General features: G+C 38.9%; 1 protein-coding gene across 1 annotated transcript in view; it reads right to left on the bottom strand.

The window, feature by feature from the left end:
- The window catches only part of LOC114287576 (uncharacterized), a 111,969-nt gene extending 88,026 nt beyond the window's left edge, over positions 1-23,943 (bottom strand). The window contains exon 1 of the mRNA XM_028230969.2: positions 23,899-23,943. The gene's annotated coding sequence lies outside the window, so the exon portion shown is untranslated. The remainder of the gene's footprint in view (positions 1-23,898) is intronic.
- Between the last annotated feature and the right edge of the window lie 113 nt (positions 23,944-24,056).

Here is a 24,056-nt window from a genome sequence, read left to right as displayed (position 1 = left end):
CCAGGAAGGTCACTGAAGGGTGGGAGGCTAGTAATTGTTGCAGCAACCAGTTATCTCTCCTCCGGAGCCTCCCGGCGCCCGTTTTTCGCACTTCCGGGCTAATGTTGAACACCCTAGGGTTAGTGTTGCCAACTTTCAACCACATATTTGTGATGTACACACATGGGAGGCCACTAAAAAGTGGTGGCCGGCCATTAATTCCTCCTGACCCTTTTGACCCCTTTCTTCCGGGCTAATGTTGAACCCCTTGGACCTTTTTTCTTAAACTTTGAACCACATATTTGTGATGTACACACATGGGAGGCCACTAAAAAGTGGTGGCCGGCCATTAATTCAACTTGACCCTTTTGACCCCTAGCTGGCCGGCTAGGGGGGGTGGCTGGCCGGCTAGGAGGGGTGGCTGGCCGGCTAGGGGGTGTGGCTGGCCGGCCACCTGCAAAAAAAGTGATAGGCCGGCCGTGTTCCTTGCACTGTGCACTTTACAGCTGTGGGGCAATATCCCCCAGATATTTTCTGTGTCCGGGGGATATTTTGTGGGGGAGTTTTACCCTCCTTTTTGCCCCACCTTTACACCCTCTTTTTGTCCATATAACCAGCTGGTGGCCTCCTTTGTAAGGGTTAGAAAAATTGCTCTTCAAGCTTCCATAGCCAACTCCATCTTCTTCCTCCTCAATTCCTCAAAAAACCCTAAGTCACTAACCATCATTCCTTCTACACCACCAAGCTCTACCACCACCATCTCATTTCCAGCAACAAGGAAAGATTCTTGAAGGCTAAAGAAGCTGCAAATCAACCCAAGAAGCAACAAAAGCTTGGATCTTCAAGGGTAAGTTACACTTTGATCCTTTTGACCCTTTTCCTTGATCTATTTCTAAGCCCCACTTCTTTTTGGTTTCAAGCTCCGACCCTAACTGAAAAGGGCCATATTTTGAGCTCATCTTCACTTCTCATTAAGGGCTCAACCCTGTTTGAGCCCTCCATAATATACTTGCTTCATTGATCATCTTGTATGTCATGATTTTGCATGCTATTTTTGGCCCATGAGCAATCTGTTTTTGAGCATGTTATAAACTGATATAAGGCTTATTTTGAGCCCCTCTTCAACATTGGAGAAGGGCTCAACATTGTTTGGTGTCTCCATGTATCACTTGTAGTTATATCCCTTGTTTGGCTCCATTTTTGCATAAATTGGTAGCCCTCTTTGCTTCTGTTTTTGGACCTTGGTCCGAACTGAAAGTGGCCTTATTTTGGCCTATACTTCATGTTTCATTCACACTTTTTTTCTGTTTGGTGATTATTTTGTATACTTCATGTTTTAGCACCTTTTGAGCCTCATTTTGCATCATATTTTTAGCATGTTTTTATACTGATTTTGAGGCTTCCATATACTGTAAATGTTCATATGTTTGGTCCATCTTCAGTGTTGTAGAAGGAAATTTTTCAGTTTGGGTTTTTCTTATACCACTTGCTTCATTACCCCTCTTTTGGCCCCTATTCTTGCATGCTATTTTTCCCCTACCTATACTTGCAGTTTGACCATGTTTATAACTGTGAAAGTGCATCTTTTGGGACTGTCTAGCTTCTGTCTTTGCATTGCATGTCCATATTGTGCATGTTTAGCATAGCTATAGGCCATTTCGGGTGCCTAATGTTGCATTTCGGGACATTTCCTTGTATTTCATGTCATTTCGCTTCATTTCGGGACTGTTTTCCCCCATATTTTGTTGCTGAAATTCCATTGGCATGCTTGCATATCATTTTTGCCATATTTCATCACATTTTATCACTGCCTCGGTTTGCGTGCCCGTGTGCACGCATTTCGAGGCACTTCATTTTTATCCGCTGGCATCCGATGTGAGTGTGGCTGAGGCTCACTCATGTTGGTATAAGCCCACTTGTCATTTCCATGCCATTTCATTGCATTTTATCACTGCCTCGGTTTGCGTGCCCGTGTGCACGCATTTCGAGGCACTTCATTTTTATCCGCTGGCATCCGATGTGAGTGTGGCTGAGGCTCACTCATGTTGGTATAAGCCCACTTGTCATTTCCATGCCATTTCATTGCATTTTATCACTGCCTCGGTTTGCGTGCCCGTGTGCACGCATTTCGAGGCACTTCTTTTTTATCCGCCGGCATCCTATGTGAGTGTGGCTGAGGCTCACTCATGTTGGTATAAGCCCATTTGTCATTTTCATGCCATTTCATTGTATTTTATCATTACCTCGGTTTGCGTGCCCGTGTGCACGCATTTCGAGGCACCTCATTTTTATCCGTCGGCATCTTATGTGAGTGTGGCTGAGGCTCTCTCATGTTAGTATAAGTCCATGTTGCATTTTTCATGTCATTCGCATCGCTTTTGCATCGCCTCGGTTTGCGTGCCCGCGTGCACGCATTTCGAGGCACTTCATTTTTATCCGAACAGCATTCGATGTGAGTGTGGCTGAGGCTCACTTATGTTGGTATAAGCCCATTTATCATTTCTATGTCATTTCATATCATTCCGTCATCGCCTCGGTTTGCGTGCCCGTGGGCACGCATTTCGAGGCACTCTATTTTTATCCGACGGCATCCGATGTGAGTGTGGCTAAGGCTCACTTATGTTGGTATAAGCCCATTTGTCATTTCCATGTCATTTTAGCACCGCCTCGGTTTGCGTGCCCGTGTGCACGCATTTCGAGGCACTCCATTTTTATCCGCCGGCATCCGATGTGAGTGTGGCTGAGGCTCACTCATGTTGGTATAAGCCCATTTATCATTTCCATGTCATTCCATATCATTCTGTCATTGCCTCGGTTTGCGTGCCCGTGTGCACGTACTTCGAGGCACTTCATTTTCATTGCATTTTATCATTGCCTCGGTTTGCGTGCCCGTGTGCACGTACTTCGAGGCACCTCATTTTCATTGCATTTTATCATTGCCTCGGTTTGCGTGCCCGTGTGCACGTACTTCGAGGCACCTCATTTTCATTGCATTTTATCATTGCCTCGGTTTGCGTGCCCGTGTGCACGTACTTCGAGGCACCTCATTTTCATTGCATTTTATCATTGCCTCGGTTTGCGTGCCCGTGTGCACGTACTTCGAGGCACCTCATTTTTATTGCATTTTATCATCGCCTCGGTTTGCGTGCCCGTGTGCACGTACTTCGAGGCACCTCATTTTCATTGCATTTTATCATCGCCTCGGTTTGCGTGCCCGCGTGCACGTACTTCGAGGCACCTCATTTTCATTGCATTTTATCATTGCCTCGGTTTGCGTGCCCGTGTGCACGTACTTCGAGGCACCTCATTTTTCATTACATTTTATCATCGCCTCGGTTTGCGTGCCCATGTGCACGTACTTCGAGGCACCTCATTTTCATTGCATCTGTCATTGACTCGGTTTGCGTGCCCGTGTGCACGCAATTCGAGGCACCTCATTTTTATAGCATTGTGCATACTAGGTAGTATCTTAGATTGCATCTTGTCATTTCCATGTCATTCCGTAGCATTCCGTGTATGTTAAGATTGTACCTTAGTTGCATTTCATGCATATCATGCATATTGCATCATGTTCGGAATAGGAGTTAGCCCGGGCACGGGAAACGTGGTACATTTCGTACTCCGAGTGACAGAATGTGTCTCAATTCCCCAGTCACCGACACTCCGGATTATCCATGATGGAGTTAGGTTTTAGCTGTAGTTTCATGTGCATTCATCCTATATTGAGTTGTGCATTTCGACTCCTCGGCCATCATGCCTCGGTATGCGTGATTGGTGGCACGAAGATCGAGACATGCATATATCTGTGCAAATACATTGCTATGCCCCTCTCCTGCTCTCTGTTGCAGCAAAATCAGGAATCAGCAACATTTTGGGAATTGGCACGCATTTCAAGGACAGGTGTAAACAGAGGCTAATTGGGGCATTCCGGTGGATTTCCGCGCAAGACAATCCGGGCATGCATCATCCATCAGAAGCAAGGCAGTCCCTGGCTTGCACGCCAGTTTATTTGCTTTCTAGTTAATTCATTAATTAATTAGAATTCTGTAATATTTTGGACTGTAATATTCTTTTATTTTGGGGACTGTAATATTCGGACTGTATTATTTATTCGGATCCTCCGAGTAAGGACACAACTGTAATAAGTGTGCGTGAGTGTGATGTATGTCTTCCAACCCCACGTCTTTCTCCCTTTTATTTATCCGCTTATGATGGTTAGATTAGGGCATATTTAAATTAGCATACAGTATGACAGCATGTTTGCATTCATTCATCTGTATTGCATGCACCGGGCTCGGCGCATCATACTAACTGCATTGTACTTTCAATTTCAAAGTTGAATACATGTTAGTTGTAGCATTTCATATGCCATCTTAGAATAGCCGAGCCTACTATAGTTGCATTTTGCATGTGTTGCATTAAGCATCTTTGTATACTTAGGATCATGCATGATTTCTAATGTAGTTTCTGTTTTTGGCTTGGAGTACTCGGTAAGCTTTATGCTTTAGCATCCTTGCATGCGTGTGAGTGAATGCCATGATAGCATGCTTACCATGAGGCTATGTGCTTACATGATTTAACTGCCTGAATGCCTGTGGGTGGAGGCTGTGTTATCTGAATTGGAGTAAAACATCAAATGTTTCAAGCCTACCTGCGGGTAGCAAACCATTTTCAAAAACAAGCACGAAATGTTTTGTTCCAATTCAGGCGACCCGGTCTATAATTGTATGCTGTGCGCATCACATAGTAATCTAGGCTAATAACCGGAATAAGAGCACACAATGTTTTCAAAAATTGATATCATGGTTAGTAGAGGCCGGTCTATGACCGGGCGAGCGGGGGTGCTCACGAAGTGACCTTCCCCAATCGTACCCAAGTTCCCGAGCCGAGGCAACTTTGGTGATGACGGACACGTGGCCTTTTGGCACCGAGTCAGGGTTTCCTAAATTTCCCAAATAAAATATTTAGGTGGCGACTCTGTATCTGGCAAAGCAGTCCATGTTTGGCACTTCTTTCAAAAATCAGTTTTTTTCACAAAACGATTTGCTGGATTTGGACTCTTTGGTTCAGACTTAGAACCGTGACTACACAAATCGAGTCCGAGCTGTAGCGAGGTCCCCCGCGAGCTTGTTACACTGAGGTGAGTAAGAAATGGTGGTTTGATGAATCATTCCATGTTCTTTACAAAATTCACCAAAAGTTGATTCATATTCGCCACCTCTATCACTTCTATGTTTCTTAATCTTCTTACCAAGTTGATTTTCAACTTCATTCTTGTATTGAATGAAAGTTTTCAAAACTTCATCCTTGGTTCGAATTAAATAAACATAACTATATCTAGTATAGTCATCTATAAAAATGATAAAATACTTTTTCCCACCTCTAGTTTGAATTGATTTAAAATCACAAATGTCACTATGAATTAATTCAAGTGGTTCCGTACTTCTTTCAATTGTATGAAAATGAGTTTTGGATAATTTTGTCTCAACACAAATTTCACATTTATGATTTAAATCAATGTCAAATTTAGGTAAACATTCCATATTAATTAATCTACGCAAAGATCCATAATTAATATGTCTAAGTCTAAAATGCCATAAATTTGAAGACTCCAGCAAGTAAGATGTGTTTTTATTAATACCAGAGGGTACAACAGTCATTACATTCATTTTGAAAAGGCCATCAGACATGTAACATTTTCCTACATACATCCCCTTTATGATAAGTACAAACTTGTCACTTTCAAAAACGAGCCTAAATCCATTTTTACTCAACAAAGATCCGGAAACAAGATTCTTACGAATGTCCAGTACATGCAGCACATTGTTGAGAGTGAGTTCCTTTTCAGATGTCATTTTCAAAATAATATTTCTTTGTCCTTCAACTTTGGAAGTCGAAGAGTTTCCCATAAAAAGTTGTTCGCCATTGTCCACCACTGAATAAGATGTGAACATCTTTTTGTCGGCACAGATGTGGCGAGTAGCACCAGTGTCCACCCACCATTCTTTAGAATCTCCGACAAGGTTTGCCTCGGAAACAACTGCAAAAAGATTTATGTTATCTACACCATTGGAAATATTGTCCACTTTGATCATATGGGCTTGAGCAAGCTTCTTGATTGTTCTTCTTTTGCTTTTGCCTTTGCTACGACAACCTTTGGCCTGATGTCCCTCTTTGTCATAGATGTAACACTTGCCATTAAACTTATACTTTTTAGTTTCCCCCCCCTCCCCCCCTTTAGAGCCCTGTGATAAACTTTCTCCAGAAAACTTCTGTTTCTTTGCTTTTGGAGCATGTTCCACCACAGTTGCCTTAGATCCCATTGAATGCTTACTAGCCCATTTTTCAGAATTGCGGTTGTCCTCTTCAATCCTCAAATGCACAATCAATTCTTCTAAAGACATTTCTTTGCACTTGTGTTTGAGGTAGTTCTTGAATTCCTTCCAGCCTTGTGGTAGTTTCTCAATTAAGGCAGCAACCTGAAAGGATTCACTAAGAGACATGCCTTCTGCATGAATGTCATGCAGAATGAGTTGGAGATCTTGAACTTGGCTTATCACAGTCTTAGAATCAACCATCACAAAGTCCAAGAATTTGCCAACTGCAAATTTCTTTGAACCGGCATCTTCTGTTTTGTACTTTTTCTCCAAAGACTCCCAAAGTTCCTTTGTTGTCTTGATAGGACTGTAGACGTTGTATAATGTGTTGTCAAGTCCGTTCAAGATATAGTTTCGGCAAAGGAAATCAACATGTTTCTAGGCATCGACTGCAGCAACCACTTGCTGGTCAGTTTCATCTTTATTCAAAGTAGGAGCATTCTCACAGAGAAAGCATGCCAGGTTTAAAGTTGTAAGATAAAACAACATTTTCTGTTTCCATCTTTTAAAATCAATTTATGAGAACTTCTCTGGTTTCTCACCGTGATTAATTGGCATAGTCACAACAGAAGGAGGGGTAGGCGTAATTGCAGCCACCATACTAGTACTTGTTTGAGCATTAGTTTGACCAGTTTTAGTAGCCATGAATTCTAAATTATAAAACAAAATTATAATTAAAATTTTATACTACACAGAAAATTTAAACCAAAACCACAAAATTAAATTCTATAAAATAAAAGAAATAAGAATTGTAACTTTTATTTTCAATTAATTTGAAAATAAAATAAAATTTTATTTAACCAAATTAATTCTACACAGAAAATTAAATTTCTGTAACACTTCAATAATTAAAATACTGAAACAAAATTTTAATTAATGAACACTTAGAAATAATTTCTAAAAATCAAAATTAATTTCTGACAAAATTTCACAAATAAATATTCTGAATTGTTAATGACACCAGTATATTACTACTATCTGTCAAACAGTATATTACTACTATTTGTTTTTCCAACCAGAATATTATTTTGTAAAACCACAGAAAATAATTTCCGTAAGAAAAAGAAAGAGAAAAGGAAACAAACGAAAATTCTGTATAAACAGAATAATTCGAATCTGTCTTAAGATTGTTGGAACAATCTTCTGTGTACAATAAATAAATTGAAACAAATCAAACAAATAAAAATAAATTAGTTACTGAATTTATTTTTACCGAACCGAATGAATACTTAAAAATCAAGTCGAGTGATTGACATTCTGTCCTTAAGACAGATTCACTCCACTACGATGCTTACGGTTAAGTGGCGTCTATCTCCCAAAATACAATGATCTTTACAAATTGTAGTAGCACTCCAAACAATTTGTATGGCGAACAAAAACCTTGTGTTCTATACTCTCTTTAATTTTCCTAAAAAACTAATATAAAGAGAATTTATGCAAAGGAACAAAATAAGACAGCAAAATGAAATTTTCATATTGTTTTTTGATAAAAAAAAAAAACGGCTAGAACAGCCTTCTATTTATAGGCAAAACAAACAGACCCGAACAGGTACAAAATAGAAGCGAACAGATGCAAATTCAAACTGTACATATACAGTTTGAATTTCAAACAGATCTGGCAATTTCAACATGATAACTGCACAGCAGTTAAATTTGTTCTGGACAGTTTGAATCTATCCTGGTGCAACAGATTTGAAAACTGTTAGGATAGTTTAATCTGTTCAAAAAAAATAGACTAGAGGAGGTAAAATTGGACAGAAAATTTAAATTCAAATTTGGATTAATTTCCTGCAAGAATTTTTGAAAAAATTCAAATGAATTTTGTTCAAAAAATTAATATTAGAACCGACCCAACCCACAACCCACACTCGCGCCCAGCACGGCTCGGCTCAGCCGAACGGACGGCGGCGGCAACGCACGCGCACGTGTGTGGTGGTTTGAGCCAAGGTTCCATTTGTCCATAACTCCTCCCTTCTACAAACTTGGGGTGCCCCTTGGGGCCCAACCTAAGTGTTGTCACCTAGAACTTATATACACACATAACTTCTCTTTAAGTTTCAATGTGGGACAAACCTTACAAGGAAACCCACATTAAATTCTTTAAATGTCCATTCCATGAATCCGAAAACGACGTCAAGTTCCCATTCACTCATAAATGGTTTTGATGAACCGTCTTCACTGTGTGACTCGCCATACGGCAAGGAACACGTCACCTCTTTGGCCCACCCCAAAAGACGTTTGGGACCCATTCAAAATTGGGCTCAAAGTTGGCCCAAAATAAGCCTATAAAACCAAATTTTTCCAACAACCTTTGCAAGACACGGCGGCATCACCATCACTTTCCTCTTGCAAAGGGACTTCTTCTGTGACTCAATCTGCAATTCTTGATGGACCTATCAGTCTTGGTGCTCCAACCAACTCAGGAAATGGTTTCAATTCTGGTAGAGTGATTTATGTAGCCTCTGTGAACTCATTTTACTCAGATTGTTCATCATGACTAATTTGTCAATGGCTTCTGGGATTTGGTTATTAAGGTGATTAGATCCAAGATTGAGTGAAACAAGAGAAGAGAGGTTGGTTAGACTTGCTGGGAAGCTCCCATTGATAGAATTTTCTAATAAATCGAGCATTTCAAGGCTATCCAACTTGCTCAAAGAAGATGGAATCATTCCAGAGAGCAAATTGTGATCAAGGGTCAAGATTTGAAGCTGATAGATTTTCTTCTCTGTGCTTTCACTTCTACCCCATGAATCTGGGAAACGAATTGGGAAACAAAAAAAATTCAGTTGCCTTGTCCGGTCGACCGGCCGGACGTCCCCCGTGTTTTGATGAAAGCTACAGTGCAACCGTTGGAGCAGCTCATATCAAATTGAGAAACTTGTCTTTTTTTTTACTTAGATTTGACAAAAAAATTGCTGAACCGTTGGAGATGCTCTTAGCCTGGAAGATGAATTTATAGCGCCAAAAGCACCAATCCCTCAGTCTTCCAATATTGAGGTCAATCTTTACTTAAATTATTTTAAAATAAAAATTGGGCAAATTATCTATATCCTTAAAGTTTGTCTTTAATATAAATATTTTCTCACATTTTAAAAATTACATCCTCTACTTAAGGTTTAAACTTTAATTATAATTTTTTCGTCAATCAACTGTAGTGACACATCAAATACTACACTGATTTGATATAGTATTATTAGAATCTGAACTGAAAGTGATATTGCTGACTTTCGTATTTAGTTGTCTAGATGACAGAGTAGTGTTTTGGAAAGTTGGTAAAAAGTTAGTTTTTTGGCTTTTTTTATGACTTTTTGGATTTTTGTGTAAAAAAAGTAGAGAGGTGATGTAACTCAAAAAAGCCAAAAAACTGACTGTTTACTATGTTGCGAAAGCTCCCCAGAGTAAGCACTAAATCAGTACAAATTTGATTTGGTCGGTTTCAATTATTAGGTCTCTTGCCAACAATTTTGTTTTTTTGTTTTTTGAAAGGAATAACAAACGTAACAAGAGTTTCGAACACGCATAAACAAAGAGGGTTAGTCCTAGTATTGGTAATGGCATCTACACACTAATTTTCTTCTTTGTGAATATGAGATATGGAGCTATTGCATCTTTGTAGAAGGAAAACTTGAGTCTTCAACCAAAGTTACAAATTTACAAGGAAAGTTCACATTAGCCCCTTCTTGGATCAACTTGACTGCTATTTCAAATGAAGATTATATCTCGCTGAATATTTCCTATTTCCATGTCAATTATGAAGAGTGAGTTGAAGAAAATACAATCAAACTAACTAAAAGAAAGAGAAAGAAAAAAAATTCCCTTCTTATGCAATTTCAAGAATTGTTTTGAAGATCTTAAGTTAGAATTTTGTATCAGCTACACAGGTTTTGTTCTAGTAGTCAGAGGTACCAAGAAAGAGAGTTTCCATTATAAATAGCAAAGATATAAATTTATGTCGAATAATAGTGCCAAATGTAATTTTACAGAAGACGTATAGTACAAAACTTTAAGGAGTAAAATTAAGTTTGACGGCAAAAGCGTCAATCAAAATTCAAAGTGAGCTGTCCAAACATTAAGAGCCTTTTATTTCAATTGATTCATACAAGCCAAGATGGGGGCAATTACTAGTTAAACCAATAGAGAACCTTCCATTATAGTGATGGCTTTCCCCCAAAGTAGTACTCTCTGAGTCTTTTCATCGAAATAGAGGTTCAGTATGCCACCTCAAGCTGATGCCTATGCGTAAACAATACAATACAATTAATGAATGAAGAAAGAACACAAATGGCACAACTACACGAGCGAGAGAGAGAGAGAGAGAGAGAAAGAGTACCTGATATGCAACAAAATCACATTTCCCTAACTTTTCTGACCAATAACCTGCTAGGGCACAATGTGCACTACCAGCAACAAGATCCTGCAAAATAGCAGCAACATATGAAGAAGTAGCTATCAACTCTAATGAGAGTTCTTTATAATCTGAGTATCACCATTAGTCATTTAGCAATGAAGGATTATGTTTGATATGTTATTTTAAATTTTTTTTTTTTTATTGGATCAACTTTTCTTTACTTATTATGAACATATTTTCCCACTTTAATCAAGAGACACCTAGAAAGATGAAAGGAACTGATTTAAATACTCAGGTATTTGGGGACAAAATGCCAATAATATATTACCTCATTCATCCCCATTTTAGGATTGAAGACGTGACTAAAAAAGTCAAGCCTGAATCCAGGGGGAGCCGGGCCTGTAATAATGACTGCCTTTCCAAGGCATCGTTGTATTTCATCAAATTGGGGCTGTAAATCTGTAATAGCCTTTCCCGATGGGAGCACAACCTGCCAAAATACATTTGCATTCACTCTCTTTTAAGTACAAAATGAATATCCGTATATCAATTAAAGTTGAATTCCCTCTTTGAGAGACATCCATCCATGAACACACTAAAGTTTGAAGAGAATTACTCAGAATATCTTAGAAATTACATCACTCCCACCATTTAATTCTAAAATTGAACGATCACTCAACCTCACCTTTGGCATGATTTGCATACCTTTTAATCATTTACTTCAAATACAAAGTTGCTTAATTATGAATAATTAAGAAAAGAGTGCAAAAGAAATGCATACGATAAGGTTTTCTTCAGTGGTTGTAATCTTTAAGTCAATCACAGAAGCACCGCTCAAGGCTTTAGAAATAGATGGAACCTCAGCAGAGTCAAAATCAAAAAGTGGAACTATCGGCAAATCCAACTCAATTAAGACGCAATCTTGTGATTTTGGAACTCTTTTAGCAATCAAAACTCAAAACAGTGTCAGAAACTCAATTTTATCGACATTTACCAAACCAGAAGTAAATAGAAACTGTGAAGCTGCTAATGTTCCATGACCACAAAATTTAACCTGCAAGCAGACATGAAAAATTGTGTCCAGATTAAATTACTCACTACCATGGAGTTAGTTATTGAAACACAATCCTCAATTATCACACTTCATGTATGAGAGAATTTCCAATCCTTGCACCTTTTTTTCATAAATTTTTTTTTTTATCAAATTTGAGTAAAAATTTGGTTAAAAGCCTAATTTGATGTGATAGACTTTATCTTTATTATCTCTTTTTTGAAAAATTCCAAACTTATCTCAAAAATCTGTTTTTACCATTTTTTTATTATAAAAAAAAAATCTCCAATCTTTTAAAATTTCGTCAAATTGGAGCAAAAATATGATTGAGAACTTTGACGAAGGATTTGGTTCATCTTTGACTTGTTAAAAAAATTAAATCTCCCTTGATTTCATACAAATTTGATGAAATGGTTCAAGCACAGTTTTAGCCAATTTTTTAATCAAATATGAATTTGATAAAAAAGTTGATGAAGGATTGTATAAATATTTTCAGATTAAGTTGAAAAGAAAGCAAGTAATAATCTGAAATCAATCAAATCAAAATTTAAAGAAACCTAACACCAAAAATACTAAGTCGACAATTGTAAGTAATTTGAGTAGCCAAATTAGAAGATTGCGCAATTCGAAAGGGAAACTGTATGTTATATTTCAATTTTTTTCTCCTTCTTTTTCCTGCGATTTCTCAGTAACCAAACAGATCATTTAGAAAACAAACAGTTCTATATTTTTTTCAAACTTTCAACGATGGTGAAGTGACCTGGGCAACTAGATTGAACCATCAGAGGCGAAACTAAGGGTTTGTGGATGAGTGGGACGAGTCATGAGTCTCTGACTCGGAGTCAGTAATCCAAGTCAAGAAACAGGTCATGGGTACTCACTAGCAACAGTTTGAAACTACTCATCATCGTCTTTGTCTTCATCCAACAAACATACAGTCACCGGGTTTCCTGATGGGTCAATCAAGAACTAGAGAGAGATATTAAAGAAAGAAATTTTCTATTCCATTCAATTTCAATATATCCAAGTTAGTTACAAATGATGCGATACCATCTATTTATAGGATACACTATCTAACACATGTTATGCACATTACACTACATCATACTCCCCCTCTTAAGAAAAGACTTGTCCTCAAGTGAGGACAACAAAATACAACCAATACTAGAAATGAAAGACACAAAAACCAAAGTACAAGATGGCAACTTTTCAAGGAACTAGTCTATAAAGGTAGAGGTATCATCAATAGAAGAGGCATCCAGAAAGTAGGGTACAAGGTGATGGACGTTAAAGTTACTGGAAATGCCTAAATGAGGCGGTAGCTTGACTTTATAAGCATTGTCATTAATCTTGCTCAACACCTCACAAGGTCCCACCTTCTTGTCACTCAACTTAGTGTAGGTGCCATAGGGATATCTCTCTTTGCTCAATACCACCCACACAAGATCCCCTACTTCAAACACCACTCTTCGCCTATGCACATCACCGGCCACCTTATACTTCGCTTTAGACCTTTCAATTTGAGCCCTCACTTGAGAATGAATGCTTTTCATAAACGTGGCCATTTCTTTCGCCTTAACGTTTCCTCTCCTTGAGAGTGGCAAAGGCACCAAATCCACCACACTTGAAGGCGTTGTCCCATAAACTAATTCAAAGGAAGAAATATTTATGGTGCGGTTGATAGATGAATTGTAAGCAAATTCAGCCAAAGGAAGGATGTCATCCCAACTCTTGGGGTGATCCCCTACAAGGCACCGCAACAAGTTACCAAGGCTATGGTTCACGACCTCTGTTTGACCATCAGTTTGCAGATGGAATGTAGTACTAAAACTCAAGTCCGTGCCAATTTTCCTCCACAAAGTTCTCCAAAAGTGAGCAAGGAACTTAGCATCTCTATCGGACACAATAGAAGTAGGCACCCCATGCAACTTGTAGACTTTCTTAAAGAAAAGATTAGCAATGTTTGTAGCATCCATGGTCTTCTTGCAAGGTCTGAAATGTGCCATCTTGGAGAAATGGTCCACCACTACCATGATAGAATCACTCTGCCTTTAAGTAGGAGGGAGGCCCAACACAAAGCCCATACTAATGCACCGCCAATGAGCATCTGGCACCGGTAAACGTAGATATAGCCCCGCATTAGTGGCAGTCCCCTTGCTCTTTTGACAAATTTGACAACGCTTCACATGACTTTGCACATCCTTGGTTATGCCTAACCAATAATAAACATCTTGAAGTAACCCAAGGGTCTTGTCCTTACCAAAATACCCCATCTTATGATGCTCAACCAACAAATGTGCCCTCAAGGAACAACTAGGAACACAACTTAAGGCCATGGAAGAGGAATCCATCCCTTATCATGTAACTTGGATAAGCCGTCCTATCCCCCCTTTGCAAAGCATCAAAGATCTTGGAAAAGTAAGGATGACTTGCATAGAATGTGCGAAATTCATCAAAACCCACAACTTCATTTTTCATTTCAATCAAGAGAGTCGTTCGCCTACTCAACCCATCAGCCACCTTATTAAGAACCCCCAATTTGTGGCGCAAAGAGAATGTGAATTGTTGCAAGTAGGCTACCCATTTTCCATGGCGCTTGTTAAGATGGGATTGACTATTGATCTATTTGAGAGCTTCATGATCGGTGTTGAGCACAAACTCTTTGTATGGAAGATAGTAGCTCCAATGCTCGATGGCTTGGATAATGGCATAAAATTCCAAGTCATAAGTGGAATACTTGAGTTTAGCCCTATTTAACTTTTCACTAAAGAAAGCAATGGGCCGCCCTTCTCGGCTAAGAACGCCTCTAATACCCAATCCCGATGCATTACAATCAAGTTCAAAGGTCTTGTCAAAATCCAGTAATGCCAAAATTGGAGCCTCGGTAAGCAACTTCTTCAAAAGAGGGAAGCTATCGGTGGCTTCCTTGCTCCACTCAAAAGCTTGAAGCTTGAGAATGTTCGTCAAAGGGGCGGCGATGCTACTAAAGTTGGAGATAAATTGCCTATAGAAAGTAGCCAAACCATGAAAACTCCATACTTCTTGAATACTAGAAGGAGTGGGCCATTCCACAATTGCTTTGACCTTTTCCACATCCATATGCACCCCATGAAAAGACACAACATATCCCAAGAAGATGACTTGGTCCACAGCAAAGGTGCACTTCTTAGTGTTGTCATAGAACTTGTCTCACCTCAAAAGCTCAAAGACTTATCGAAAATGGCACAAATGTTCTTCCAAACTTCGACTATAGATCAAGATATCATCAAAGCAGACCACGACACACACTCCCAAAAGTAGTTGCAACATTTGTGTCATCACTCTCATAAAAGCACCCGGAGCATTGGTAAGCCCAAATGGCATCACACGCCACTCAAATAGGCCATGAGGCATTTTAAAAGCCGTTTTTCACTCATCATCGGGCTTGATGTGGATTTAATGATACCCGCTTCTAAGATCAATCTTAGAAAACACCTTTGATCCGAAAAGGCAATCCAACATATCATCCAATCTTGGAATTGGAAAGCGGTACTTGATTGTAATCTTGTTGATTGCACGGCTATCCACACACATACGCCAAGAGCCATCTTTCTTAGGTGTCAAAAGCACCGGAACACCACAAGGGCTAAGGCTAGGCCAGATATATCCTTCAGCCAAAAGCTTTTCTACTTGCCATTGCAACTCCTCTTTCTCCTTTGGAGACATGCGATAGGCCGATTTGTTTGGAAGCGCTGACCTGGGAACCAAATCAATACGATGTTGAATGTCACGCATAAGAGGCAAATCAGGAGGAAGCTCTTGGGGAAAGACATCGGAATACTCTTCCAAAAGAGTGGCCACCTCAACCTTTTCTTTAGAAGCACCCGTGTGTACAACTGGAACCAACACCAATACAATCCCAAAATCCTGGGTTTCTTCCACAAACTCCTTGGAAGCAAGCAACGTAGTGGCACTAGGAAATGACTTGAAATATCCTTGGAAGTAACCTTTTCCTTCATTGGAAGCAGGGTAAACTAGATATCATTCTTGACAACGGTGTAGGTGTTTCGTTTGCCATCATGCAAAGATTGCTGGTCATATTGCCAAGGTCGCCCAATTAGAATGTGACAAGCATCCATAGGCACTATATCACACCATGCCTCATCAAAGTATTTTTGCCGAATAGAAAATGAAACTAAGCACCATTTGGTAACCTATGGAGAATTAGGATAGGGATGTTCCTCCACCGGAAGATTAAGTTTGTCCACCACTTCTTGAGAACTACGTTCTCACAACTTCCACTATCAATGATCATGTTACAAACACGACCACCAATGTTGCAAGTGGAATAAAATATATTGGTATGTAACCAATCTTCTTGGCTCTCTAGTTTTGGTGAGAGAAAAGTCTTCTTCAACATAAGAGCAAGACCCTCTTCTTCATCACTATCTCCACCAATTGCCACATTACCCAAACGATCAAAGATTGGAGCATTTTCAAAGTCACCATGCTCCTTAACTTCTTCAATGAGAAGTGTCTTGTTCCGGTTATTGCCCATGTTCTTGCGACAATCGGAAGATCTATGCCCCGGTTCACTACACCTAAAGCATTTAAATGTTCCACCTTATGGTGTATTGTGGTTTCCGAAAGCACCATTAGAACGAGGAGCTTAAGAGGAGGAAGCACCCTTATCCACAAACTTGGAAGGAGGATTAGCTTTGGCGAAGCTAGGAGTAGAAGGACCTAAAACCACCTCGTAACCCTCCTTGGGAGTATTGTCCCATTTGGGAAGCACGGCGGCTTTGTTGCTTCTCCATGGCTAAGGCCCAATTAGAAGCTTTGGAAACACTATATAATGTGTGCAAGGCAAGAACATCTTGGATGGAAGATTTCAAGCCGCTCACATAGCGGGCCACCCGTTGCTCCTCACTTTCACTTAAGTTAACCCGTGCAATGAGTTGATAAAAGGCTTCCATGTATTCATTCACACCACCATCTTGCTTGAGAACGTGAGGGCGTTGATAAACACTTTGGAGGTAGTTAAATGGTAGAAAATGGCCCTTTAACTTCTTTTTCATTTTCTCCCAATCATGGATTTTCTCCTTTCCACATTGGCGACGGTTGAGTTGAAGTTGTTCCCACCAAGTGGAAGCTCTCCCCTTCAACCAAATAGCCACAAGCTTGACTTTTTTTTCAACAAAGACCTCTCCATAGTCAAAGATCCGCTCAATAGTGTTGAGCCAATCGATGAACTCATCGGGATTGAGGCTTCCATGAAATTTGGGAAGTTCAATCTTGATATTGTTCTCCCATTTGTGTTCCATCCTACCCACATTCGTTCGACGCCGTCGTGGGGGCCAAAAGATATTATCAAAAGAATGATGAGTACCACCTTCGATTTCATCGGAACCATCACTACCCTTGGTAGGAGGTAGGAGACGTTGCACCATCTCGGTTAACACGACAATTTGTCATCTCATCTTAGCCATCTCATCTCTTGGATACAGAATCCCATTACCCCCATCATGATCACCCAAATCCGGGACATAAGCCCTACGACAACCACTCCTACGACCTCGACCCCGATTAGCCATAACAACAACCCAATATGTTTCTAAAATAGTCCAGATATATAGATTTCGGATAGCTCAATGCCAGACCCAATTCATAGATTAGGATAACTCAGTGTAACTATCAACTCACAGCAATGTGAAGTCTCAAATATTCAAGAATCAACAAGACCATAATATCAAGAATTGACTCAAATAGAAACCCAATCTGTATACGGAATTTGAACAGCCCACAAATTGAAACAAAGATTGAAAATACCTGTGTAGAACCAAAGTACAAAATTACAGATTAAAAATCAAGGTCCCAAACTCAAAAGCATCCCAGTCGCAAGTCACAATGAGCCTTGAAGCCTTGAATCCAAGTGTAGACAACCCATTTTTTACCGCCCTTAAGACGTGGGCGCCACTAATTGCTTACTCGATGGTGCAGGCTATCTTGTGTAAAGGTTCGATTTCTTCGGCAAGAGGAGCTCCAAATCCCAACCTCACACCCCATTTGTGGACCAAAACCATTTTGACCAAAATGATTTTAGACCTTAAAACCCTCTCTTTTAAAATATTTTTTTGAAAATGATTCTACGATGTTCCAAGGCTCGTATTTCGTTAAATGTTACGCTTTTCGGTAAATCGAGCAAGGACAAAGTGGAAATGAATGAAAGAAATGTGAACTCTTCGAAAAAATCTTTAAAACACCTTATTCATGGGTTTGGGGTTGAAGAAGAGAGGAGAGGAGGGAAGAAACCAAGTTAGGGAAAAAGATGGGCATGAACCGGTAAGAGAAAGTCGAGTAGACCTCGCTAAATCAGGCCTATCCTTTTGTACACTTAGATTTCAGCTATGAGGCCTCTACCATTGGAAAGAAAACTTCTGGGGCTTCATTTTAAACTCAAGAATCTCCTAAAGCCGAGTCCAAATGAGGGAGATATGGCTGGTTGAAGTTAGGCATCAATCTAATTGAGCTAGAAATGAGCAGTCTTCACTAAAATGAGCAGTCTTCACTAAAATGAGCATAACTTTTTGCATATTTAAAATTTTGATGTGAGGATGCCACCATTGGAAAGAAGACTTCCGGGGCTTCAATTTAGGCATAAAAATGACCTGCAAAGGAGTCCAGATGAAGGAAATATGCCCTTTTGAAGTCGGGCTGGAAGCAGATTTTTGGTGGCCGACAATGCACACTTCTGGCCAATCGGCCACCAATGAAGAAAGCTCAGATTTTGTAGATATTTTCCTCCAGCTGTCTTCCAAGTGCTCCAGCTGTCTGTTCTTTGATATTTTTGACCTGAAGCCATATTTTTCTATATATAGAGGCCCTTCTCTATTATTTTCAAGGTTAGAAAGTTTGGGAGCCTCTCTCTCTAAAACCTTTCTCTCTCTACGATCCTCTCTCTCTAGATTTCTCTCTGTCTTGAGCTTTTGTGCTTAGAAGCTTGTATACTTCAAAATTTAACCTATCAACCCTTAACAAAAGTGGTTCATCTTTGGGCTGAGGTTGCTTGAAGCTCTCTTGGAGCCTCCTTTGAGCTCTAGAAGGTGGTTTAAGCTCAGATTTGTGCCTATTGTGTGCTTTGCTTCAAAGGTATAGAACTTACCCTATTTAAGTTTATTTTGCATACTTGTTTTGCCATCTTTTTAAACTATTTTGGCCTAGTTTTCAACTGTAAAAGCCTCTGCTTTTGTGGGTTAAAAGTGTTGGTTTAAAGCCATTTCAAGTTAGGGGGTGGTTCACTCTTCTCACTCTTTTGTTATTAAAGCTTTTGTGCCATTTTTTCTCAACTTCAAATCAAACTTTTTGGCCCTTTAAACCACTGAAATTCAGAGTAATTTCAGTGGTGGAAAACATGTTTTGAAGTCCAAAATTGGAGGGGTTAGCCTCCCCTCCTTGTGTCTTACTTGCATGCCTAGTTAGCTTCACATGGTAGCATGTTTTTGTAGCTAAACTTAGCTTATGTCCAGCATATTTTTGTCTCTGATTTGGACTGTTTTAGCTCTATTTTGGGCTACTTTGGTCATATGAGTCTTGTTTTGCATAGTTGTAGTGCAAATGGCTTCACTAATTTGGTGTTTTAGGCCTTTAAACATGATTTGCTTGAGTTGGTTGCATGTTCTAGTGTCTTTTTACATGTAATTTCAGCACATATAGCTCTGTCACATGCTCATTTGTCTCACTCTTTCATTACTTTTGAGAGTTGCTTTTGTGTCTTGTTTGTGAGCCTAAATAGCTTAACATGTGAGCATGTTTTTCTAGCTTACCTTAGCTTAATCTCAGCATGTTTTTGCCTCTGATTTGGGTTGTTTTAGCTCTGTTTTGGGCTGTTTGTGTTGTATGAGTAGTCTTTTGCATAGTTGTAGTGTAAAGGGCTTCACTAGCTTAGTGTTTTAGGCCTTTAAACATGAATTGTTTGAGTTAATAGCATGTTTTAGTGTTGTTTTGCACTCTATTCCAGCACTTAACATCTTTGCAACCTCCCTCATTTCTTCACTTTTTTCATTTGCTTTGAGGGTTGGTTAACCTTCGGGTTGTGTTTAAGCTTGGGATTGAGGTTCGTGCTTAATGGTTTTAATCCTCTTTTGGGGGTTTCTACTAACCAACGGCATGACCTCTCTCTTGCCTTAGACCATCCCTTGGTTGGCACCTCTTCCATTACAGGACACTCACCTTGAACCTAATCGATTAAAGAATTAATTGGTAATCTAAAATGAGTAAACAAAAATCAACAAGTAAAAGATGCAGGATTAAGCATCTTTCGTGTTGCTTTGCATGTGTTCGGATCGGACGTTAATTCTAACACGAGGAAAATGGGACGTTTCATACTCGAAGTGATGAAACATGCCACTTTTCTTGGTCACCATCACCCTTGATCATGCATGATAGGGTGGTGGTCTTTTGAGTCTTGTTTTGCACTCATTAACTTGTACAAGCTTCGTTCTTTAGCCATCATGCATGAAAATTGCTTGGTTAATGGTTTGAGAGCCAAGAGCTATACTCCTTTAAGCTTGTGTGATGATAAGGAGGGTAGCAGTACATACACTCCTTGAGAATACACTACTTTGCCTCTGTTTGTTCTCTGTTGTAGCAAAAAAGAGAAGTTCAGGGAAAGGGTGGCTAACCGGCCACCAGTAGTGGCCGACCGGCTACAATAGCAGCCGACCGGCCACCAATGGTAGTTGACACCCACCATTGGTAGCCAACCGGCTAGAAATGAAAATTGCACAAGTGTGTTCCTGAGTTGGAGCAGAGGTGTTATGGAAGTTGGCAGCACTGTTGGTGTTCAAGCAAGTGCAAATAGAGGTGTCCGATGGCAAAGCAGTGATTTTCGAAAGGAAACCAACTAAGCATGCATGCGTCCCTCGCCCTCGAGGCCATTTAATTACTTTAGTTAGCTTAGAATAGCTAGTTAATTCAAGTGTTGTACTTAATTAGTTAGTGTAACTAGTTATTCAATTCTGATTTGTAATATTTAATTAGTTTAGAATAAGTTAGTTAAGTAGTTTCGTTTTGTAATAGTTAGCTTAATTAGCATAGGTAGTTAGCTTATTCATTCGGACCCTCCTTCGCGAGGGCGTAATGTTGTAATAAGTGTGTGTGCGTCTGTGCGTATGTGCGCGTGTGTGCATGTATTCCAACCCCACATCTTTCTCCCTTTTATTTATCTGGTTTTGATAGTTAGATTAGGGACATTTTCAATTAGCATACATTATGCTTGCATGTTTGCATCCATTCATTTGTATTGCATGCACCGAGGCTCGGCGCATCATTCAAACTGCATTGCAATTTCAATACTTCCTTGAATACGTGTTTCAAAGCATGCTATCAAAGTGTTGCAAATACCACGATTAAGTAGCCGAGCCTATTTGGTTACATCATTGCATGTGTTGCATTAGGTATCTTAACATGGTTAGGATCATGCATTTTTCTAACTAGTTTTTGTTTTGACTTGGAGTACTCGGTAAGCTTTTATGCTTTAGCATGCTAGTGTGATTGCCATGTTTCGCATGCTTGCCATAAGGCTATGTGCTTAAATGTTTAACTGCATGAATGCTTGTGGATGGAGGCTTTGTTGTTTGAATTGGAACGATTCAACAAATGTGCGTTTTAAGCCCACTTTGCGAAGTGGCAAATCATGTTTTAAGCCCACTTCAGGGTGGCAAATTCAAACCATTTTCGTAAACAAACATGACTTGAGTTGTTTCAATTCTTGCAATTTTAGTCTATATTTGCTTATGTCCATCACATAGTAATGTTAGCTAATAACCGGAATAAGAACATATAAAGTTTATAAAAAAACATATCATGATTAGTAAAGGCCGATCTTTGATCGGGCGAGTGGGGGTGCTCATTTCAAGACCTTCCCCTCTCGTACCTAAGTTCCCGAGCCGAGGCAACTTTGGTGATGACAAACATGTGGCCTTTGGCATGAGTTAGGATTTCCTAAATTTTTCCAAAACAAAATATTTAGATGGTGACTCTGTATCTGGCAAAGCAATCCAATTTTGGTACTTTTTGATTCAAAATCAATTTTCCAAAACGATTTGCCGGATTTGGACTCTTTGGTAATTACCAGTTTCACATTGCACTTGTGAGACTAGATTCAGAACCACAGGTCAAGTCCGAACTGTGAGGCCTTCTTTTCAAACCCTTTTCCGAAAGGTGAGGGCGCAGAAAAAGGCGAGCCCACACCAAGAAGTCGCACTATGGCACTAGATCGAATCGAAAAATCAACTGTATGGATGTCAAATCGAAATCGATCTGCCCACCAAGGTTCTTGAGACAACTCCCAGCGAAGAACCCAAGCGAAGATTCAATCAGCGAACTTGAATCGAAAGTTTCAAGGGTTGATCAACAGTGAATCAGCAAAGCCAAATTCAGAGTCAAACCCACAACTCGAATCACGATGGTGAATCGTGACGATGGATTGAAATCTGTGAATCGTGATGATGAATTGAAATCTGGACTGGATATCAATCTTAGTTTCTGAATGAACTCAGGTTCTACAACATTCGTTTCCAAGAGCTAACTCCAATTGCAATTCCATTCGAAACAAAAATGAACCAATTTCAAAATTGCCAATCAAATTAGGGCTTCAATTCGATCTATAATGACGACTCCAGAGATCAATTCATGAATCTAACTCAAATTGAGGTTTCAAAGATCAAGCTAATTTTGAGGTAATGGTCTGTGATAATCAGTAGGTTAGGATCTAAATCTTGATGCTCTAATACCAAAATATGATAGGTCAATCAAGAACTAGAGAGAGGAACTTCGAGAGAGATATTAAAGAAAGAAATTCTCTATTCCTTTCAATTTCAATATATCCAAGTTAGTTACAAATGATGTGATACCATCTATTTCTAGGATACACTATCCAACACATGCTATGCACATGACACTACATCATTTCCTTTGAACGGTGAGTCAGTGAACATGTCTACCTAATTCCACAACTCAAATCAGTGAGTCACACACAACAACAACAAAAAGCACAAAATCAAGATGAGAGAGATAAAGGGAGGGGATTACCACACAGTATTTAACGGGCTTCTTTCCCATTTTGAGAAAGAGAGTCAGGGGTTCTATTTGAAACCAAAATATGTTTCAGTATGCCTGATTTAAATTCATAAATTTTAATTCTTATTATATTTTAATGTGAATTTACTAATAAGAACAACATATATTAAATTCTTAAATAAATTTTTTTTCTTATAGTACACCCTAATCAGTTATTCATATTTAAATCTCTATATCTTCTTCCTCAATAGATCAAAGTTATTTCTTCTTCTTCTTCTTCTTCTTCTTCTTCTTCTTCATCCTCCCTCCAAAATTCTAATCCACCCTACCAAAACTCACCATCATCATCAACATCATCTTTTTTTATTATTTTGAAACCCTAAACTCTAGAAGAAAGTTTGAACAAAATCAAATAACGAATGAGAGTAATAATCAAAATAATTTTTTTGAAGTAATCCATCAAAAACGAGGTAAGTATTCATATAAAGGGGTTTCACAATTTTGTTAGAGCACCATCAATTATTTTCTATATCGTTTTTTGACAAAAATTAAAGGATCTAGTAGTTAGATTAACAATAACATATTACTCGAGTTGTTCTTATTTTGTCATTTAAATAGTGCATTATTTGAGAACTACTCTTTCTTGTTAGTGTCTAATGCTTATGTGCTTATAAATTTAGTTTTTACTTTTCCATGAGCATTCTTGTGGATGATTTATAATGGAATTTTTTTTTTTTTTTTTTTTTTTTTTTGGGATATTGAGAAGCTTTATAATACTTATGTAAAAGTTTGATTTCTTCTATATTTATAATGCTTATGTGCTTATAAGTTTGATTTTTTTTCTGTATTTGAGAATTATTTTCTGTATTGAAAAGCTTTTGAAATAGTTTTTTTAATTTGTTTATTATTTACTATTTGGGTTTACCTTGAGGGTAATTTAAAAAAATAATAATAATAAGATGTAATGAGAATAAAATAAAATTTTAAATAATTAATAAGATGTACTTAAAAATTAAAAATACTAAATCATTTTTTTTTTTTTTTTTTTTTTTTTGCGTAAATGGAATCCCCCGCAAGAGCCTAAGGAGGCAGGTGAACACAAAACGAGGAGAGCTGTTGGAAGTTGAATTTGGAGCATTGGGGTATGCTTGGGCCTGTTTGGGGTATGTTTGGTTGCTGGGCATCAAATGGTCCATTCATTTGCTAGGGTTTGCTTATACGGGTTAAGGTAATCCGAGTTCTA

The sequence above is a fragment of the Camellia sinensis genome, chromosome 14 (genome assembly GCF_055761805.1).
Source record: "Camellia sinensis isolate YWXY chromosome 14, ASM5576180v1, whole genome shotgun sequence".
Lineage (NCBI taxonomy): Eukaryota > Viridiplantae > Streptophyta > Magnoliopsida > Ericales > Theaceae > Camellia > Camellia sinensis.
Note: the sequence above shows the minus strand (reverse complement) of the source record. Positions and strands in the feature narration are given on the sequence as shown.